The 22829-nt window shown below is 41.1% G+C and overlaps 1 long non-coding RNA gene across 2 annotated transcripts in view; it reads left to right on the top strand.

The window, feature by feature from the left end:
* The first annotated feature begins 16822 nt into the window (after positions 1 to 16822).
* Positions 16823 to 22829, top strand: part of LOC123567956 (uncharacterized) — a 162869-nt gene continuing 156862 nt past the window's right edge. For both annotated transcript variants that reach the window (XR_012418041.1, XR_006691164.3), the window contains exon 1: positions 16823 to 16959. This is a non-coding gene — a long non-coding RNA (uncharacterized lncRNA). The remainder of the gene's footprint in view (positions 16960 to 22829) is intronic.

Genomic DNA, 22829 nt, shown 5'->3' with positions numbered 1-22829 from the left:
GAATGATGAAAGACTAGGAGAACTGAGGTGATAAGAGGATAAAAGCATGCATCAGTGAAAGCGAGAATGAGGAAGAATGAGGAATTGAAGTCAGAGAGTAGGGAGCAACCATGGGCTTTGGTTAGAGCTCTGATGGAAGGGAGAGGAGAGAATGGGCGTCTTCTAGGAAGAAATGTGGGATGCAGGGAAAAGGATATAGTTTTAGGAAATAATGAGCACACTTCTAGACACGTTAAAAAATTGTAAAATGAGCTTAAATGATGATACTGAGCGTTAAGTGCTAAGAGGGGCATTCAGGGTGACTTTAAGTATTTTGGAAAATATATGGAAAGAGGCTGGGAGTAGAGATGTGGATGTCTGGACAGAGTCAAGATTCTACCTGTTGCAGTCAAGAGTCCGGATGTGTCTGTGGGTGAGCGATTGCCTCACCAACTCCTGGAGATTATGGATTCTCCCTGGAAGCCACAGAAGGTTTGAGGTGTGAAATGATCCAAGTGACTTAATTCACCATGAGATTTCCTAAGACCTCGGTATGGGATTTCAATCTCCCGTTAGTCAAATTAAATTAATTTTTGAAGCCTCTTGACTGATGGTGAGCAAAGCCCAGACAAAGGCATCCCAATGGGCTACCAGTGCCTCAGATTTCCATCCTGCTTGACTCGACCATGTGTGCGTGTGCGCACACACACACACACACACACAGAATTAAGGTTAGGGTTGGGACAAAGAGAAAGGCACACACAACACATACATTTCTAGCCATTCTGAATTTCTAGCCATTCTAGATGGTCTTTCGTCAGCAAAGGATCCTTGCACTCAACATTCAGCCAAAACAAGGCTAGTGTTCTTATCATAGCACACCACACCCGCATAGAGACAAGAAACATTAACCACAGGACGCTCAACTCTCCTAAAGCCATGAGCCAAGCCCAAATCATGACTCAGAACTCTAGACCTCAGTCATTTCTCCTGCTCATGAAGGCATTCCTTTTTTGAACTGAAAACAAACTCATAAATAAACATCTCCTTCCTCAGTGCCCCCAAACAACTTGATGGACAGAGAACTCTGTATTTTATAGGAAATGTTTGCAGATTTTTATGGTAAGTTTCCAAAAATAAAAGCACAAACATTTCTCCTCACATATATTTGTTATGATAGCTACTGGTCCAAGCAGGAATACATATCATCCTGAAAGTAGAGAATGCACCAGGATCGGATCTTACCCATTTTCATAAACACCATGCAGCATAGTTAGCTCAGAATCCTACAGAGTCCACTTGACTTATCTATAGAGCTTAGACCCACACTGGTGCATCAGGGTAGTTTAAGGTTTGGGGAACAGGTTCCCTTACTGACAAATAGCATAATTAGGCATAATGTCTTAAGCGAACATATTAGCTCGGGCTTTTAACAGTGTGCAAGCCTCAGCTTCCGCAATAACAACCTAATCTTGTGTGGGAGCCGTCCCAGGCTTCACTTGAACATAGGCACTGTTGTCCACCCGCAGATAAAGCTTGGAATGGTTTTATTTATATCGTCCTCGTTAGTCATGCAATCTGTGTGCAAACAAAACAACATTATTCTTATCTTCTTGGAAAGTTTAATTCATTAGCAATTAAAAACTGGGGCAGAAGAAGGGCCAGGCACCCGGAAAAGGCTCTTCCTAGCACAACACACCTCGAAAGAGCGGTTTGTGGGAGCAACTTTCACTAGTAACAGCACCGTGACATTTGCTGAATTGTTGCACAGCCTTGTTTTTAATAAATAGTTTAGCCATGTAAGGATTATGCCACTGTAATTAAATAAGATAATGTAGCCAACAATCTCTTCAAAGTACCGTGTTGAAACTTGCTGTCCTCAGGCCCTCTCCAGAGCCCATTCCTGCTGTCTGCTCCCTGCCCCCTTCCTTGTCTGGCTTGTTTTTAGGGGAGGTTGCCTCTGGGTCAGGTTCCTGTTGTTGTGACAAAGGCTTCTTAGGAGGAGAAATGGCTTGGCCCTAGAAGGTGGTTAAGGACTACAGATTGAGTGAGTCCTATTTGGAACAGGGATGGGACTTACAGTGTTCTTTGCCCGTCTTAAGGTCAGGGAACTTAAGAATAGCAAACCTGGACTACTGTGTCAAAAAGTCATGCTCAGTTGGGCCTGACGGGGTGCTCCTGTAGTCCCAGCTACTCCGTGGACTGTGATAGGTGGATAGGTTGAGCCCAGGAGTGCAAGTCCAGGTTGTGCAACATAGCAAGACCTTGTCTTTAAAAAAAAAAAAAAAAAAAGTCATGTTTAATGCAAGATGTTAATAATAGAGGAAACTGTGGGAGTAGAGGTAGGGTAGGGAGAGGGTATATGGGAACTCTTCGTACTTTCTGCCTAACTTTCCTGTAAACCTAAAACAATGCTAAAGGGTAGTCTATTATTAAAAACAAAAGCAAGTCAGGCTCACCCATGGCTCCGAGATGTGAGGGGCCAAGATTTACTTTTAAAAGACTTTTCTTCTTCTCCGTAAGAAGTTGAACACAAGGAAGCACTGAGATTTGGAGGGCTACACCCAGGACAGGGAATTAGAAACAAAACAGTTCCCTGGCTGCCTTCATTGGTGGCATTCCATTCATGTGGAAAGTGAGACTTGACCCGACTGAGCGGACCTCTAGGTTTAGCACCACTTGAGCTTTGTCTGACCCTGGAATAAACAATACGTCTACTCTTTAGTTTGGCATTGCATGGGCCAACTTCTTCCTTAAATATTTCACTTTCAACTGCTTAACTTTATGTAGGTCAGCCTCAGTGCTGTTGAAAAAAATTTTTGCTAAAAATAATAAACAGTTTTGGAAATAGATTACATCTAAAATAAATAAGGTTAATGTAGAATAATACATCTTAGGGCTAGTGGAGACTTCAGTTATCATTTGGTGCAAATTTTGCCTGCTCTTAAATAGGCATGAAAGAGTTAAATAATGCAGCCCTAGCAAGGCAGGTAGTAGAAGTTTTTTAATCCGAGCTGCTGCCCCTGGGGGTAAGAGGAAGAGATATTTGAGAGTCCAAAGCCGAAAGTAAATATAGAGTAAATTACTTCCACGTAATTGGGGAGATTATTTCAAGTACATTGCAACTTGGAAATGGATGGCTTCTTTTTAAAACCTAGGGTGACCTGTAGATCTCCCATCCTGGTTTCAAGGTGGCACCAAGGGAAGGAGCAAGTCCTGGCTTTCAAGGGCAGCTATAGCTGATATATTTTGTAAAGTCAAAGCTAACATCTCTAATATTTGCGTTACTCAGATCCGTACAGTAGTTAATAGGAACGGAAATAGAAAGAGACATAGAAATGTGGCCAACAGAAAGACACTACCTTAAAAGTCTGAGCTGTAAACTTTGGTAGATGGAAAACAGAAAACTCTTTGCAATTAATATAATTGCCCTTGTTCAAGGAAATAGTCAATTTGATTTGAAATGGGGTGGAAAAGCCTGGGAAGGGATCTGTGTGAGACACCTAAAAGAATTACTGTACATTTTTCCACATAATGGGCCAATTTTCCCATTCTTTGGTTTTTGTGCTCCCTTTTATAGTCAGTATGACTATGCACCAATCCTATTTCCAAGTGGTCATCTTTCTAATATTTGTCTTCTCCTCTTTTTTTTTTTCTTTTTCAGACGGGGTCTCATTCTGTCACTCAGGCTGGACTGCAGTGACATGATTATAGCTCTCTGCAGCCTCAAACGCCTGGACTCAAGCAGTCCTCCCACCTCTGCCTCCTGAATAGCTGGGACTATAGGCATGTGCCACCAAGTCCAGCTAATTTTTAAGTTTTTTGTAGAGATGAGGGTCTTGCTATGTCACCCAGGCTGGTCTTGGATACCTGGCCTCAAGTGATCCTCCGGCCTCAGTCTCTCAAAGCTCTGGGATTACAGACATGAGCCACTGCACCCGGCTCTGTCTCCCCTTGCTGTGTGGGTTGGCTCTAGAACAAGAGAATCCTTGTTGAGATTCATGGCTGCCCACCCCCCATCACCTCTCTGACTTTGGACAAGTTGCCTGGCCTCTCTCAGCCTTTATTTTCTTTTTTTGAAATGGGGATAACAATAGTACTTGCCTCATAGGCAAAATGTTGTGAGAACTAAATGAGAAAATGCATGTAAAGCACTTGGCACTTAGTTCTTTTTATGATTATGATGATAATCACACATAATAAATTATTTCTCACATCACATGCTGTTTAGCCTATTCACTGTTCTATTTTTCCTGAAATCAGTTCAGTGTGTAGCACCCAGAATTGAACAAAACACTCCCGATGTGACCTGATAGTGCAAAGTATACTATCATCTCCTTCATTTTAGGTTTTATGTTTCTATTAATGCAGTCTAAAGGTAGGATATGAGTTGTTTTGTTTATGTATCTTTTTTTTTTTTTTTTTTTTTGCAGGGATGGGGAATGACTATCTTCAGTAAAACTGCTCAGTAAAATCTCTCCTATTGTGTGTTGTGCTTTAATATTTAGTTTTGGATACTAGTGCAGGATCTTAAATTTATCCCATTACATGTGATTTCTTTAGTGTTAGTTCCTTTTCAAAACTGTATAAGCCATTCATTCATTCATTCATTTTAGAAAGTCAAACATATATTTATCATGAGCCAGCACAGTGCCAGTTATTTGCCATGTTCTGAGATTTTAAACATTCATTGGTGTTTTAATTGTGCATGATTTCTATACCTTCCTCTGAATTGTTGTGTAACATGTTTGGATAATACAGAGCTAAGGGCACAGGCTAAGAAATATCTTTAGAAACTTTCCTCTAGGCTTACCAGCACCCTCAGGGCACTGTCATTTAAATATTATGAATTCATCTTGTGTGGTATCATTTGGTACAAATTATTTTCCAACTTGACTAGCAAGAAATCTTGAGACTTTCTCAGAATTCTTGTTCAAGTCAAGATTCACTATATCTTTCTAGTCACCTAACTCAATATTCCTGTCAAAATAAGATGAATCTGATGTGATTTTTTTAAAAAAGTGAAATTAGGCTGGCTTGTTTCCTAATGGGCTCAGAGGACATATTCCCATTCCAGAACTTTGAAGAATTTAAGTGCAAACAACACAGTGCCTAAAGCATGTCAGCTGTCTGTTTCGGATGCTCGTCCTACCATGTGTAGCATGGTGAAGACAGGAGTCAGAGGTTGGGAAGTTTAGCTGGGTGAAAAAGTCTGCCCTAGGGCATGCCCTTCCCACTGCTGAGGAGCAGTTGCTTTACATTGTATTTGACCTAGTTTTTGTAAATATTTCTGCCTTCCTGGGTTACTTGTGATCATGGGGCATGGACTTACTCATCTCTTGTAATTCCAATCAGTGCATGACACATCATAGCTGATCCTCAATTATTTTTTAAGTTAATGTACACAATTTGTCAATCGAATGCCTAACCTATTACAATTAAGGAGAGAGAATACTACCCCCTTTCAGCCCAGGTGTATGGCAAATGGAGATGTCTATAGGTATTAGGACATCCCTAGAAACTTTTAGAAAGGCATTGGAGGAATGCCTCCTTAAACCGTGTGAAACTCCAGTGATTAGCAATGGAGTCTAATGAATGAGAGGCAGTACAATGGCTTTCTCAAAATATTGGGAAATTCGTGATCTTTTTCTCTCCTTTATCATTCCTAGGGTTTTGGAAGTCTGGATTGCAGTGGGGCATTTTATGTTAAAAAATCATCTTCCCATTCTGATCTTTGCAAAAATTTTTCTGTTCCTTAAATTTGTTCAGAGTAAGAGATTGCAGATTGCTTCTGTGGACTTATTGAAGGTAAGTATTATCTCTTAATATTTGTATCTCCAGTGTCTGGCACATTGCTTGGTGGTGAGGAGGAACTCAATAAATGTTTGTTGGGTGAGTAAGTAATATTTGTGAAAGTGTTTTGTAGACTATGAAACTGCACAAACGAAAGATCACAAGGATGATTGCTTACAAAGCTCAGAAATTGAAGTGGAACTCTTTTCTTAATGTAATACACACATACACTTTACACATTTTCTCTTTGAAGAGTGGCTGCATTTTTTTTTTTTAAATGGAACACTGGGCTACTTTTAAACATTGAAATCAAAATGTACATGCCCACTTTTTATTAGTAGTTGCTCCATTTGCTCTTCCAGCTTTGGCTCAAAAACATCTATTTGTATACTTAGTATCACTGTCCTTGGTTACCTCCATCCCTTGCCTTCTCACCCATCTTTAGTCTGCCATATGGTCTTGACATAGATTTTCAACTGTTAGACTGTCAGACTTTCAAGGATGCATTTTAAGAAATCAGTTTCTTTGAAAGCACTTGAACCGGAAGTCAAATGGCATGATGTAAACCAATAGTTTTTCAATGAAGAAATGAAAACCCTTGATAATTACAAATAAGGAATCTAACCTATTGACACCAATTTGGTTATACTGTATTGATTCCTGCAAAAATATTATGAGAGAGTGGGCTACTTATACTCTACTGATCAGATTACAAGTATACTTAGTAAAGACAGAAGTAGTATAGGCATGAAAGAGTTTACCTTAAAATGTCACCTGATGTTAGTTGTCTCTCACTGATTCTAGTAATTTCCTTTATTCAGGTGGATCTGGCTGTTGGTGGAGATCTCTAGACTGCATGAGGCCATGGGCATGATCTGGAGACACAGCAGGCGAGTCCAACATGTCAAGGGCAGATGACAATGAACGGAAAAAGCTGGTCTTGCTACTTTCTCAGTAACAGTGACTAGCAGTGTGTATGAGGAGATCAAAATTCTAAAGGTTCCCACAAATTTCTCAGTTTCCTATTTAGGGCTTCAGGTCTTTGCAGATAATCTTCCAGATATGGTCTTTGTCTGTTTTCCTTATTTTTCTGTAAACTGGTATAAATGAAGGTGGGTTGGGTCGGGTAGGTGGGGCTTTGAGGCCTTCCATTTCATCTGAGCTAGATGTGCCAGGAGGAGGCCCCTGAGAAGCTCAGGCAGTTCCACATATGCCAGCTCCCACACAGCTCAGCAGGACTTGACAATGATTGCACTGTGTGGCTTTCATCCTTCTGGGCAATTGGCAAATCCAAAATTTCTAGGTAGAGGGGTTTAGGGTGGCACTCTGGAGAGGAGGAAGGATCAAGGGCATTGTCTTGAAGCTGTTTTGCCTAACAAGCACCACTTTTTAACTTGGCTTGAATGCTTATTTTGACATATCTTGGAGTTAAGTACACAGAAATTTTGAAGAGGAACCCTAAGGAAACTCCAAGTTACCCCTGGGTGTGGCCAATAGAACTCAACTGTGGTAAACACTTCAAAGCCTCCATAGTGTTGTATGAAGCATGGAATCCCTCTTCTGAGGGTCTGAATTCACCCTCCAGGGAAATGTTTTTCAAAGTGTTGCCCTACTGAACCATGTAATCAAGAGTCAGGATGGGGTGGGCTTCTAGTGGAGGAGAGCCTTCATCTGTAATAAGCATCTTGGACAGAACCAATGCATAATAAAGTCTGAAACCACTATCCATGGAAAGAACCTCAAGACCTCTTATCCTTCTGATGTATGGAATTTCTGAATTTTTTATTCCTTTGTATCTCCCAGGGGCATTTTGGAATATGAAGACCTCCACTAGATTACTTTCCCCATTGTAACTATGAAGTCTGTTTCTTTTTGAGTGAATCAAATTATCAAAGGGCACCCCTCAAAGCCTTTCATGCTGCATCTAATGAGGAGCTCACTTACATTTATAGTACACAGTATTGGCAGTCACCCTGGGCAAAATAAAAACACGACAATAATATTAATACCACATATTTGAATAATAGTCTATGATTCACAGTTACATAATTAAATTGCATGGTTAAAGTCATAGCAAATTCATAGTTAAATCTCATCAATTTTTATGATGTACTGTCAGGATAAGGCCATATTATTTCTGTTTTACAGATGAGGAGTTTGAGACTCAGAGAAAGCAATGACATACCTTAGGTCAGCTGACTAGTGTACACAGAGGAATTTGCTTTCAAGTCAGATATTCCAACCCTAGTCCACTGATGCTAACTCATGCCATTAGATAGTCTCCCAAGTGGCTCTCAGGAAGATTTGTTGATATCAAATCACCTGAGTTCTGACATTTGTTGTCCCTTTGGGAAAATCTCCACTTAGATTGCCATGGACATCCACTTGGTGAGTGACAGTTTTCTCTAAGGGAAGATGCTTCTTAGTTGATCTTGCTCCACCCTTACCTGCCAGCTTTACCCTAGGCCTCAGCATTCTTGATACAGAGCGCATCCTCTCCTATCTTGCTTGCCATTGTATTGCTCATATCAGGGAGGGTGTGACTCTAAGATTTCACAAAAATCCTTTTTCTCGTATCTGATTATGCCATGTTTATAGACACACTGTAGACATGTTATCATATTTTCTACTTCTTTGTTTTAATCATCTTGATTTAATCCCTATGAGCTCATATTCCTTCATTAATGTCATCGAATTAAAAGAGGAAAAGGGATTTTGGAGGATTATGCTGGATTTCCCCAAAGACAGGCACGATAATGGTCCACTCAGCCTCTGCTATGCCCTTCCTGTGGCAGGGACACACTATCAGGGAATGCAGCCTGTAATAACTAGACCCCCCTCATTGTCACATAGGTCTTCCTTTTGTTCAACTGAAATTTTCATCTTTTCCCTTCCACACATTGGTCCTTGTCTTGTCCCTGTTCATGTGAAAGTTTTTCAAATATATGAGCCAGTCATCATGTAGCATTAAAGTTATATAACTGGAAGTTGTTATGTTCTGAACCATGTCTCCCCAGATTTGTATGTTGAATTCCCAACCCCCAGTGCTTCAGAATGTGACTGTATTTAGAAATGGGTTTGCATTAGTTTGTTTTCACACTGCTATAAAGACATATCTGAAACTGGATAATTTATTAAGAAAAGAGGTTTAATTGATTCACAGTTCTGCAGGCTGTACAGGAAACATGGCTGGGGAGGCTTTAGACAACTTACAATCATGGTGGAAGGTGAAGAAGCAGACACATCTTCACACGGCTGGCAGGAAAGAGAGAGAGCAAAGGGGGAGGTGCTACACACTTTCAAACAACCAGATCTTGTGAGAACTCTATCACGAGAACAGCAAGAGGGAAGTCAACCCCCATGATTCAGTCACCTCCCACCAGGCCCCTCCTCCAACACTGAGAATTACAATTAGATGTGAGATTTGGGTGGGGACACAGAGCCAAAGCATTTTATTCTGCCCCTGGCTCCTCCCTAATCTCATGTCTTTCTTACATTTCAAAACACAATCATGCCTTCCCAACAGTCTCCCAGAGTCTTAATTCTTTCCATCATAAATTCAAAAGTCCACATCCGAATTTTCATCTGAGACAAGGTTAAGTCCCTTCCAAATATAAGCCTGCAAAATCAACAACAAGTTAGTTACTGTAAAGGTAAACTAAGGCCATAGCCGAACTGGGAACGAAGACACAAGGCAAATGGCAGTGAGAATAGCCTTTATTAGGGCTTGCGGGCAAGGTTCCTCGGTCCAAGGGCACGGGCCGAGGAAGTCGTACTGAGGGAGGAGGGTAGGGACCTTTTATAGCTCGAGCAATGGGGAAGTTGGTTGTGCAAAACAAGTCCTGGGGGGTCTTGAAACTGCAATGTCACGAGGAAGGGGTCTCTAGAAACTGTTTAACCGAAATTGCTGTTTACAGGTTTGCAGAAAGGTCGCAAGAGAGTGCAGCTGCCTAACCGAAACTCTGACGCACGCAAGCCTGTGGGTGTGTGTAAGGGTGAAGGCCGGGCCTAGGTCCTTGCCTAACAGTTACTTCCTAGATACAATGTAGGGTACAGGCATTGGGTAAATGCTCCCATTCCAAAAGGGATAAATCAGCCAAAGCATAAAGGATACAGGTCCTATGCAAGTCTGAAACCCAGCAAGTCAGTCATTAAATCTTAAAGCTCCAAAATAATGGAGCTTAAAGCTGTTGGTGGATTTACCATTCTGAGTCTGGAGGATGGTGGCCCTCTCCTCAAAGCTCCGTTAGGCAATTCCCTAGTGGGAACTTTGTGTGCAGGTTCCAAAACCATGTTTCCCCTCCATACTGCACCAGGAGAGGGTCTCCATGAAGGCTCCGCCCCTGCAGCAGTCTTCTGCCTGGACATTCAGGCATTTCCATACATCCTCTAAAATCTAGGTGGAGGCTCCCAAGCCTCAACTCTTGCCCTCTGTGTACCCACAGGCTTAACACCACATGGAAGCCATGAGGCTTGCAACTTTCACCCTCTGGAGCAGTGGCCTAAGACATATCTGGGGCCCTTTGAACCATGGCTGGAGCTGGAGCAGCTGGGATACAGGGAACTATGTCATGAGGCTGCATAGAGTAGCAGGGCCCTGGGCCTGACCCATGAAACCATATAACCCTCCTATGCTTCCAGACCTGTGATGGGAGGGGCAGCTGCAAAGGTCTCTGGAATGCCTTGGAGGCATTTCCCCATTGTCTTGGCTATTAGCATTTGGCTCCTCTTTACTTATGCAAATGCAGCTGGCTTGAATTTCTCCCCAGAAAATGAGATTTTCTTTTCTACCACATGGCGGGGTGTAAATTTTCCAAACTTTTATGCTCTACTTCCCTTTTAAACGTAAGTTCCAGTATCAAATTTTCTCTTTGTGCATGCATATGATTGTATGTTGTTAGATGCAGCCAGGCCACATCTTGAATGCTTTGCTGCTTAGAAATTTCTTTTGCCAGACACTCTAAATCATCTCTTTCAAGTTGCAAGTTCCACAGATCTCTAGCACAGGGGCACAATGCCACTAGTCTCTTTGCAAAAGCATAGCAAGAGTGACCTTTACTTCAGTTCCCCAATAAGTTCCTTATCTCCATCTGAGACCAGCTTGGCTATCTCTGTCCATATTACTATCAGCATTTTTGTCAAAACCATTCAACAAGTCTCCAGGAAGTTCCAAACCTTCCCTCATCTTCCTGTCTTCTTCTGAGCCCTCCAAACTGCTCCAACCTTTGTCCATTACTCAGTTTCAAAGCAGCTTGCACATTTTCTGGTTTCATTATAGTAATGCCCCACTATTTGGTACAAATTTTCTGTATTAGACCCTTCTCACACTGCTATAAAGACATACCTGAGACTGGGTAATTTATGAAGAAAAGATGTTTAATTGACTCACCATTCTGCAGGTTGTACCAGAAGCATGGCTGAGGAAGCCTGAGGAAACTTACAATCATGGCAGAAGGCAAAGGGGAAGCAGGTACATTTTCACATGGCCAGCAGGAGAGAGAGAGAGCAAAGCGGGAGGTGCTACATACTTTCTGACAACCAGATCTGGTGAGAACTCTATCATGAGAACAGGAAGGGGGAAGTCCACCCCCATGATTCAATCACCTCCCTCCAGGCCCCTCCTTCAACACTGGGAATTACAATTAAACATGAGATTTGGATGGGGAAACAGAGCCAAACCATATTAGGGTCTTTAAGAGGTAATAAGTTAAAATGAAGTTATTTGGGTGACCCATAATTCTATAGAACTGATGCCCTCGTAAGAAGGGGAAGAGACACCAGAAGTGCCAGCATAGAGGAAAGGTCCTGGAAGGACATGAGGTAAAGACAGCCATCTACGAGCCAGGGAGAGAGGCCTCAGAAGAAACCAAAGCCACAAATACCTTCTCTTAGACTTTCAGTCTCCAAAGCTGTGAGAAAATACATTTCTGTTGTTTAAGCCACCCAGTCAGTCTGTGGTACTTTGTTATGGCTGCCCTAGTAGATGAATTCAGTAGTCAAATGTATATGACTTTGAAACCACAGAGAAAGGTGAGATTATCTGGCTAGAGATCCAAGGTGAAAGGGGTGGAGAGCTATGGGGTAAATCACTTTACACAGTGGGTATAGGAAGAAGGGCCTCTGAATAACACAGAGAAGAACTGAGATAGAACAGAGTTAAAGACGACAAGGGAAGACAGAGTTCTTTGCTTCTTTTATTTTGGGTTCACATCTCTTAATCTCGTGTTTACTTTTGTCAAGGTCATCCTCAGAATTTACACTCTCTCTCCTTTTGTGCCCCCATGGACCATTAAGAAGGTATAGGCTTCAGATCCGAAGATTGGTCACCACAAAATTCAAAGGTAAGTGAAAGGGTTTATATTAGTGTCACTGAATCAAGGGCCAATCTCAAAATTTACTTGGGGAATTTTTCAAAGTGCACATTTATTTGACATACACTATGAAATTTCATTTTAGTATAGATGTGTGGTGGGATACTACCATATATTTTGAAAACAAACAAAAAAAAGTTCCCCAAACCCACAGAATCCCCAGGTGTTTCTGATGTATACATTGATGGAGATAAACTAATCCAGATGAAAAGACAAATGAATTTTTTTCTACTTGCCTGGAAATAATGCCAGATGATTATAGATTTCAAACTTCATGGAAAATTGAAATGTAATGTTTTGTTAATCTAGCATACACAGTTTATGTTTTCTATTCTTATTACTTTTAATAATAATTTTTTTTCTTTTTTTTCAGAGATAAGGTCTTTGTTGCTCAGGATGGAGTGTAGTGGTGCCATAGCTCACTGTAACCTTGAATTTCTGGGCTACTGGCATGCACCACCATGCTTGGCTAATTGTTTCTTATTTTTCGTAGTGACAGGGTCTTACTGTGTTGCCCAGGCTGGTCTCAAACTCCTGACCTCAACTGATCCTCCCACCTTAGCCTCCCAAAGTGCCAGGACTACAGGCATGAGCCACCACGCCCAGCCTAATTTTTTTTTTTTTTTTTTTGAGATGGAGTATTGCTCTGCAGCCCAGGCTGGAATGCCGTGGTGTCATCTCAGCTCACTGCAGCCTCCCAGGTTAAGTGATTCTCCTGCCTCAACCCCCAGGTAACTGGGTCTACAGGCACCTACCACCACCCCCAGCTAATCTTTTTTCTGTATTTTTTTTTTTTTGAGATGGAGTCTCACTCTGTCATCCAGGCTGGAGTGCAATGGCTCAATCTTGGTTCACTGCTACCTCCGCTTCCCAGGCTCAAGCAATTCTCCTGCTTCAGCCTCCTGAGTAGCTGGGACCACAAGCACCAGCCACCACACATGGCTAACTTTTGTATTTTGAGTAGAGATGGGCTTTCACCATGTGGGCCAGGCTGGTCTCGAACTCCTGGCCTTGTGATACGACCACCTTGGCTTCCCAATGTGCTGGGATTACAGGCGTGAGCCACCGTGCCCGGCCTACCAGCCTACTTTTAATGGTAATTTTGAAAATGACAGTTGACCTGGTAGTCCTTGGGGATGTTTGTGTTCTTCCTTCCAGCAAATGGCCTTCCTTGGGCAACAGGCACTGCTCCTCTCTCATGTGTCAGAAAATCAGTCTGAAACTAGCTATCAAAGCGTACAATAGTCTATCATGTTGACCATCACATTATTCTTTGTGACTTGGGAGAACTCCACTGTTTTCTCAAATCTCTATCTGCTGAGAATTAGGAACCATTTCTATACAATAAAGAACTACTGCTGGTGAGGCGCGGTGGCTCAAGCCTGTAATCCCAGCACTTTGGGAGGCCGAGAGGGGCAGATCACGAGGTCAGGAGATCGAGACCATCCTGGCTAACACGGTGAAACCCCGTCTCTACTAAAAAAAATACAAAAAACTAGCCAGGCGTGGTGGTGGGTGCCTATAGTCCCAGCTACTGGGGAGGCTGAGGCAGGAGAATGGCATGAACCCGGGAGGCGGAGCTTGCAGTGAGCTGAGATCCGGCCACTGCACTCCAGCCTGGGCGACAGAGCGAGACTCTGTCTCAAAAGAAAAAAAAAAAAAAAAAAAAAAAAAAAAAGAACTATTGCTCACTAGAAAGTATATTCTACTTTCCTGCGGAAGAAAACTTATGACATTGAACTTGTTAAAAAGCTGTTTTCACAAGGTCAAATAAAACCAGTCTTCTCCATCTCCCCTCCTACCTCTATTGGCTCAAGTATGAGCAACTGAAGGATACCACACTGCAAAGGAGCTGTTGGGCTTCAGGCTGAAGCAAATCTGGGCTAACCAGAGTTAATAAAATTCTTTATTTAAAAAAATGAATTGTGCCACTCTAACTTAGATGTTTCAGAGAAACAGTAACACATTTTTTTAAACCGAGTTCTTGAATTTTTAAAAAACCACTGCTCCTTTCCTTTTGGGTAAGTGAGGAGGCAACAGGGTCTTGAGAATCGCCAGGACAGCCAGACTCTGTTAGTTTACTTTCAGGTGAATACATTAGGTTCTGAGTAGATAGGCAGAGCTACTATACACTATGCCTAAAACATCACAGTGGAAAGGTGTGTGTGTGTTTGTTGGGGGTGGAGGGGCCTGGTCCTGAGATTTATCAAGCCTACCTTGTGGGTACTGACTTGACTGGTTCATCTACTTTAGGGACGATGAGAATATACTCCCCTGCCCCAAATTATATTTTATCCAGGTGCCATGGTGTCTGACACTCCATCTGTAATGGTTAATTCCTTTGGCTTTCTTTCCTGCTTTTAAAATGAACATTCTCTTGGTTTGTGCAAAACACTAAACTACTTTACGAAGGCAGATATGCTAATGTAGGAAACCGTGTTGCTTTCCATTGGTTGAAAAGGACTAGTGGAGCTGCAGGAAGCTTGGAAGTTCATCAGTAGGAATGGAGGGAGGCTGCCAAGAAGGTGAAGGGAAGGAGAAGGGCCACAGACACAGATTTTGTCTACTTGGGAATTTTGAATGGGATTGACCCTACCACTCAGTAATAGTTAAAAATGAAACAAAACAAAAAACAAGGTTTTTGAAAGTTGTTTGAATCCAAGTGTACTATTTCAATAATGGAACTGGGCAAGACTTATAAAGCTGGCGTAGGGAAGAGTGATTAGGATTGCAAACATAAGCATGAGGTGTAAATCATGACATTTATTTGGGCACAGAAGCCAGATCATTAATGTTTGAGGAGCACCTTTCGAAACTCAAATGTAGAGGGCAGAAAACAGTGTTGGCTTTTTACACTATTTCTCTCTTTTTGAGGGAAGTCAGAGAGTTGAGTTATGAAGCATTAAAAGATCATTTTATTCCCATATTCAATTTTCTTCTTTTCACTTAGAGAAAACCTTTTAGGCCAAAGACCATTGGAAGTGGCCCTGGTTCCTCCAGGTTTAACTCACCGGCCCCTAATTTCTGCTGGACCTTCATTTCAGTCGACTGTGTTTCAGGAGGGAAGTGATTCTGGTGACCTCACTGTAGGGAGACAGGAGCCTCTGGCAAGTTACCAAACTGCCAGCCTATTGTACATGAGCGAGGCTCTTCGCTTTGGCAGAGGAAAGCAGTGCTGTTGTAGGTCAACAGTCAATTGTGTCCCGGAAGTCGTTAAGTGCATGGGGCATTCTAACCACTGCTGCTGGTGGAGAGACCTGGCTGTCGCCTGCATCTCACCTTCAGAATGTGGCCCTGATTAAGCTCTGCAGGTAGAGTTCTGGTTTCTGAGAAGGGTACAGGGCCTGAGGACGTGCTGGTATTTCTTCCTCATGCCGCTGCTGACGACACAGAGAAGGGTGTTCTGGCCACATTAGCCAGTTATTGGTTCCCCAAATAACTTTGGTTTTAGACACCTGACTTGACTCTGTGAGTGAGTGGAAGGCTGTTTTCTCTGACTGGTTTTGCATCTTGGCTTTCATGTCTCTACATGAACATTCAGCCCACAAATTTCTGTTATCTAATCAGGCGCATCAGTCTGTGATGGAGATGAGAGGGGAGGAACACCCCTTTGACTCAGATTTTGCACAAACAAAATTCAGTCTTGTTAGCAATGGCAGGAAGAGTATTCACGGCTGCTCAGATCAGATCTTTCCCTGACAATCTGCAGGGCAGTGGAAGTGGGTGAGGAGTTTTTATGGCAAGATAAGCAATTCAAGGGCCCCAATTTGGTATACTAAATAAAATTAAAATGTCAATATTTACACATGACCTTCAAGGCTCTTACACTCTTGCTTTCTTAGTATTCAGTACAGACTGCATTTTCTTTAGTCCGTTACCAACAGCTTGGAAATTCAGTTAGAGGACATAACCCAAATGTTCTCCAAATGTTACTTCCAAATGGTCATCTTGAAAAGTGCCGTTTTAAGGCATGCAACCTTTCTGCACTGAGAGAGGCCTGTCGCTCTGCCTACCCAACTGTAGGGGAATTATCCAAAGATTAAAACCACTGATGATAAAGATAGTGCCATGCAGCATATTTTAATTTGTTGATAATGAAAGCACAAGAGGCCTTTTTACAGGCTTCTTGAAGCCTTACTATTGTGTATTGCACATTCAACCCCGGCTTGTGTGCTGACACAAACAAATAAACGCGATCATAACGGTTGAAATGTAGTTAGAAACACAATTGAGAACATCTGTATTGTAAGCAGAAATAAATTAGAAATACTGAAGTGTTTTGTAGCTGTGAAAACGAAGGAATAAAAAATAACCCACAGTACCTGGATTAAGCGGTTATAAATAATGTATAAAGCAAAAATCTCATTACCCCCTGTGTAAACTCCCCCCAATGAAATATATTTTATGAATGTAGTAACACTGTAATAACCAAAGCATTTGTTTTTCCCCACAAACTTTCCATTTCATAACTGTGAGATTGTTTGGATTTACAGGTTCAGGCCGCAACACCCCTGAGTTTACGGGTTTTGGTCTCTTCCTTGTGACCTTCGGCTCCAGGATGCCGCGCAGCTCCTCACTGCACTGTTTATCAGAATGTTGCTCTGCGCACTTGAAAGTTTCCCCAAACAGAGGTACATAAAAACAAACAGAGGCGAAACACAAATCCCCTCAGCCCTGGAGGAAAAGGCCTTGAAGCAATTCCAGTGCAGAGGCCACGCAGAGGACATGCTCCTACCTGTGCAAATCAGCCACGCCTGGGGCGCCTCCTGGAGTCCAGGCTGCTGGCGATGGAATCCATCATGTTGCTGATGTCACTGTAAGTAAAATCACAGCTGCCCGCTGAGCTGTGGGGCGGTTTGAGGGATGGCCAGAAGTTTTCTCCTGGATGCCATCTTCAGCATACCCGGGAACCAGAGAAAATGCAATTCTTCACATGCCCATCTCACTCCAGTAGCCTCGGGTCTCTCTTCAGTTCCTTCCTTCCTTCCTTCCTTCCTTCCTTTCCTCCTTCCCTCCCTCCCTCCCTCCCTCCCTCCCTCCCTCCCTCCCTCCCTCCCTTCCTTCCTTCCTTCCTTCCTTCCTTCCTTCCTTCCTTCCTTCCTTCCTTCCTTCCTTCCTTCCTTCCTTCCTTCCTATTATAAGCACATAAACTCTGGGACATCATGGAACCCAGCAGCACGCAGAAAGGTGAAGCACGGGTCTAAAGTCCTGTTAGTTATGAAATCCAGCTCTCCTGGATTAGGCAAGAGGAAAGCCACATCTTTAAGATACACTAGGGTAAGAATAAAGTATAGAGAGCTGGCTCAATGAAATTTTGTGTATAATAGGAGCCATCCTATGTCTAATTGTCACCTGTCTCAGAGACCTCATGATTATTTCTGAGCTTTAACCAATGAATTAATGTGGGTTCTATCTTGCTCTTCTAATGTCTTTGGAATGGTTCCTCAGGGAACCACAGCTATCCGTACAGATAACGACCTGAATACAAGCCCAGTGCCTGATCAGGTGCTGCTCTTACTTGCATGACTTGGTTCTATTCTTGCCCAGTTCCATTGGGATAGCAGTGGTAGCTAAGCAGCTAAGCACAGTGACCTCATTAGGTTCTCCTCTAATATAAAGTCACATGTTAACTCATGTTTGGACTCACAGTCAGAAACTTGTAATTTTTCCTCATTTTGGTATGCAGCTATTGCACAGTGGGGGAAATATGACTGGATAATGAGTCAAAAGACTTGCTCTTACATTCCATCTTCCCCCTCATTGCCTAGGTGTCTGTGGACCAGTTAATCTTTGAGCCTCAGTGATATAGAAAATGGGGACACTACTACTTTATATATATATATTTTTAGTGGGACCTAGATAAGGCAATGTAAGTAAAGGGGCTTTATTTATATATTGAATGGCATGATGTTATGATTACTACGAGGAAATAGCTATTCTACTTACATTACAATGTGGTTTGAGGATCAAATTCAATAAAATATGTGAAGAGGGCTTTGAAAAGTAGAAAGAGCTAAGCAATGCAAAATACATCACTGCACTTGAATGTAATGGCTGGTGTCATGTCAGCTGGATTAACTGTGGTCACTAGTTCTCATATACCCATTTGCTAGAGTAGCTTAGTCCTCTGGACTATGAAAAAGGGCACAGAAGCTACAGGTATGAGATCTGGTACTATCTTTACCACTAACTTTTTATTGCGAGCACCTCAATCATTTTGAGATATTTGTCTCATTTCTTTTACTTTGAATATGCAAAAACAATAGTCACCTCCTAATATGGCTGTTAGGAAAACATAACTGAAATGGATTCAGAAAATAGCTTTTAAGGACAAAGTTATGCGAAGGAAATAAATTGTGCATGAAGTCTTTCAGTAATGAATAGGCACATCTCCACATACCCCAGGATCTTAAGCCGATAATGTAACAACAAGAACCTATTGAATCAGGACAAGGTGATGGTTCTGCTCCTGTGGCAATCTAGGTCTCAGAATCTGGTATGCAGGCAGGGTGTAAAGAGCAGATTGCATTTTCAGGAGAAAGGTTAAGCTTGAATGTTTTGGACAGGAGGTGGTTAGATGCATTTTTAAAAAGTCCTTGAATTTACCTGATGATTTTTGTGTCCTTGTGATGGTTGTAGCCCATTCCAGGATATGAATAAATTTAGCAACACAAAGGAGGTCATTTAAAAATCTCTCCCTCAGATGCTCCACTTCCTCTTCCTTCTAGCTTTCTCCTCTTCTTCATTATTTGGCAACCTGCGAGGCTGCCTTTTGATCATTGGCAGTTTAGAATAGTGATAAGTGATTTTTGAAAATGTTTTGAAACTTTTATAGGAGAGTGGTGGAAAGATGGAGGTTTCTAGAAAACCCTTAATAGAAGAGATCCATTTCATTTAATTATTTATTTATTTTTCATTTTAAAACATTATTTCATTTTGAATAAATTTCAGACTTTAAGAAATTGCAAAAATACTAGAAAGTGTTCCCTCACCTTGCTTCCACTTATGTTGACTCTCTCTCATCATCTTAATGTAATTATCAAGAATAGGAAATTGACATTGGTACAATATTATTAACAAAGCTACAGACTTCATCTGATACTCACCAATTTTCCTACAGATATCATTTTTCTCCCATCCAAGTACTAACCAGACCAGACCCTGCTTAGCTTCCAAGATCAGACAAGATTAGGTGTGTTCAGGGTGGTATGGCTGTAGATCCAAATATCATTTTTCTGTCTCAGGAGTCTATCCAGTACCTTGGATTGTATTGAGTTGTATTTCTCCCTAGTTGACTCCAATCTGCAACAGTTCCCTAGTCTTTCCTTGTCCTTCATAACTTTGTCACTTTTTGAAGGATACTGATTGTCACCAGTGGAAGGTATCCGAGTTACCGTCGGCAAATCCATACAGGTCTGCAGTAACCTCAATTCCTGCCCTCTCAGAAGAAATAATTTGACTGAGGGGCATAAAGCAGAGAAAGAGATCAAGGCAACTGTCAGAGTAGGAGTGGGAGTTTATTTGAAAAGGCTTTAGAACAGGAAAGAAAGGAAAGTATGTTTGGAAGAGACCCAAGTGGGCATGTGAAGGTCAATTGCAGTGTTTAACCTTGATCCTAGGACTTTATAGACTGGCCTCTTTCACGTGATTCTTCCCTCAAAGGGGGCTGCCCTCATGCACAGTGCCCTCCTTACCCTTGGGAGATGAGCATGTGCACTGTGTTTAGGAGGTTGTATTATGCCCATTGGAGGCTTTCTTCCCTTTTCTCATGGTGTGTCCCTGCAAGGCCATACTCTGCCATTTTATCTCCTAATGCACATGCCTGGGAAGTTGTGTTTCCCTGGTATTTACATTCAGTTCACACTTTAGTGTAACAGGTGTGGACCATCAGGAAATGGCCTCTCCCTGGTGCTGGCTGCCAATTTTATCACTTTCAGAGAGGCAATGTGATAAGTACCAAACCATCACCTGACATTTTCAGTGGGTGAGGGAAGAGCCCTCTCCTGCCCTGCTTATGCCTGTCTACCTGCAAATACACTGATTAGTAATTTGGTAGAATGTCCTTCATTTTAAGTTTGTCTAATGTTTTGTCATGATTAGAGTGAGGTTATGCCATTATGGTAAGAATACCGCAGAAATGATACTATATCCCTTTCCAGCACATCATGCCAAGGGATTCATGATGTTGATATGCCTTATTAATGGTGATACTTACCTTGAGCACTCCTTTAGGTTAGTGTCTGCTTGTTTCCCATTATGAAACCACCTTTGCAAAAATTATAACAGTGAGAAAATTATGACAGTGAAAGGAATCTGATCTAACCAACCCCATCTTGCTTTTAACCTCCAAAATGCCTTACCCATTTCTGGGCGTAGGCCAAGTTAACTTTGGGAGAAATTAGTTTATAGTTTAAAAGATTATATCCTTCTTCAAAACTAAACCACCTTTGTGTAAAGCTAATGAAAGACCAACAGGTTAGGAGGATGAAAGGAACCTGCACTCTGTTAACAGGTAGATATAAATGATTACCAGCCATTATTCCAGAGGTCACAAGATTTGCAACTTCCCAATTACTCCTGCAGATAATATCACTATTGTAGAACCTAAGATTGGCCATTTGAGATGACTTTTCAGATTTTGGTGCTTCTGAAAATGGATGGCTCCACCCAGAACCACCAACTGGTCCTGCGACTCCACCCAGAAGTGAACTTAGCAGCTCATGAGGACCATTTTCCACACCCCTATGATTGCACCCACAACCATTCAGCAGCACCCATTCCCTAGCCAACCCCCTCTCCTAAACTATCTTTGAAAAACCATAGTCTCCAAATTTTCAGGGTGGTTGATTTGCATAATCATAAAACTCTAGTTTCCTGTTCAGTCGGTTCTATATGTGTAAAACTTTCTCTATTGTAATTCCCCTGTTTTGATAAATTGGCTCTCTCTGGGGAGCGGGCAGGAAGAACCCATTGGGTGATTACAACTATACAGTTACTGTATTTCTCTTTGTAGCTGATAAGTGTTTTGAGGGAGATACTTTGTGTTTACTCAAATCTTGTTTATTGTTCTTGATTTTTTTTTCTTTTCATAAAGAATCAGATATCTGTGTGTTTTCTTATATCTGATTTCTTACACAAAGAATCACATAACCCAAAACTATATATTTTGGGTTTTGGGTTTTGTTGTTGTTTTTTCCCCTTACTTAATATGTCATGGAAAGCATCCCATATCCACTCTAGAGACTTTCTTCATTCTTTTATACGTTCGTATAGTACTCCATGTTATTGTACCAGCTTATTCAAGCACTCTTCCATGCATGGGCATTTAAGTTGTTTCCAGTGTTTTGCAATTATAAACAATACATAATGAGTAAGTTTATGCATATGCAATTTTGTATTGTCAGAGGTACATACCTTAGAAGTGGGATTGCTAGGTGAAAAGGGAAATGCATGTGCACTTTGGTTAGATATTGCCTAATACCCCTCCAAAAGAGTTGTACCAATTTGCATTTCTAACAGGGAAAGTGCCCATTTCCCCATAGCTTCACCAACAAGCCTTAACAACACAATGTATTCTCATATTTGTTTTATTTTTGCCAGTTCAATAAATGAGAAAGGGATTTCCTTAATTATCAGTGAGTTTAAGCATTTTCTGCATGTTTAAAAGCCATTTTGAATCTTTGTCTTTTTTTTCCAAATGATGCCTTTGCCTCATTTTCACCTCAGGATTTTGTCCTTCAATTTTAAAGACTTTTTTTTGCATATAAGGAATATTAGCCCTTTTTCTCGAGTTTGTGTCACAAATATTTTCTCCCAATATGTTAATTGGTCTTTGATTTTGGTTTTGGTGGTCTTTGTCCCACAAAAAATGCAGTCAAATTTATTAATCTTTTAAAAAATTGCCCCTAGATTTAAATCATAGTTAGAAAGGCTTTTCCTTACCAAGGTTAAATAATAATGTAGTCATTTATTTTCTATACTATGTGGTTTTAGTTTTTATATTTACATCTGTAATCCACTTGGAGTTTATTCTGCTATATGGTATGTTTTACCCTAGTGATTTGAAATGCCACTTTTGTCATATACTAAATTTTCACATGTATTTTCATCTAATTCTGGACTATTCTCTTCCACTGGCTTGTCTATTTCTCTGTTTATGCTCCAATACCACACTGTTTTAATTATCCAGGCTTTATCAAATGTTTTAATTTCTGATAAGCCTAGTCACCACAGCTTTTCTTTTTCAGTGTTTTTCTACATTATTCTTACATGTCTTTTTTTTTTGTATGAACTTTAGTATCAAAATCTCTAACTCCAGAAAATAGCCTGTTCATATTTTGATGGAATTGTATTACATTTATAAATTAACTTGGGGGAAGTGGTATTTTCATAATGCTATGATTCTATCCTAAAACAGGGGGTTATCTTTCCTTTTATTCAAATTTTTATTACTGTCTGTTAAGAGTGTTTTGATATTTTCCATGTGTAGGTTTTCATACCTCAAGTTAAATTTATTCATAAGTACTTACTATATTTTGATGCTATTTAAATGGTGTTTTCTCTACCATTGTGTCCCCTGTTTATTGTTTGTTTATATGAAGGCTATTGATTTTTATGTTGATTTTACATCCTCCTTCTTCAGTAAATTTTTTTATTGTTTGAATTAGTTTTATTATTGATTCTCTG

This window comes from Macaca fascicularis, chromosome 1 (assembly GCF_037993035.2).
Source record: "Macaca fascicularis isolate 582-1 chromosome 1, T2T-MFA8v1.1".
NCBI classification, from domain to species: domain Eukaryota; kingdom Metazoa; phylum Chordata; class Mammalia; order Primates; family Cercopithecidae; genus Macaca; species Macaca fascicularis.
The sequence above is the reverse complement of the archived record's forward strand: the minus strand, read 5'-3'. Positions and strand labels throughout refer to the sequence as shown.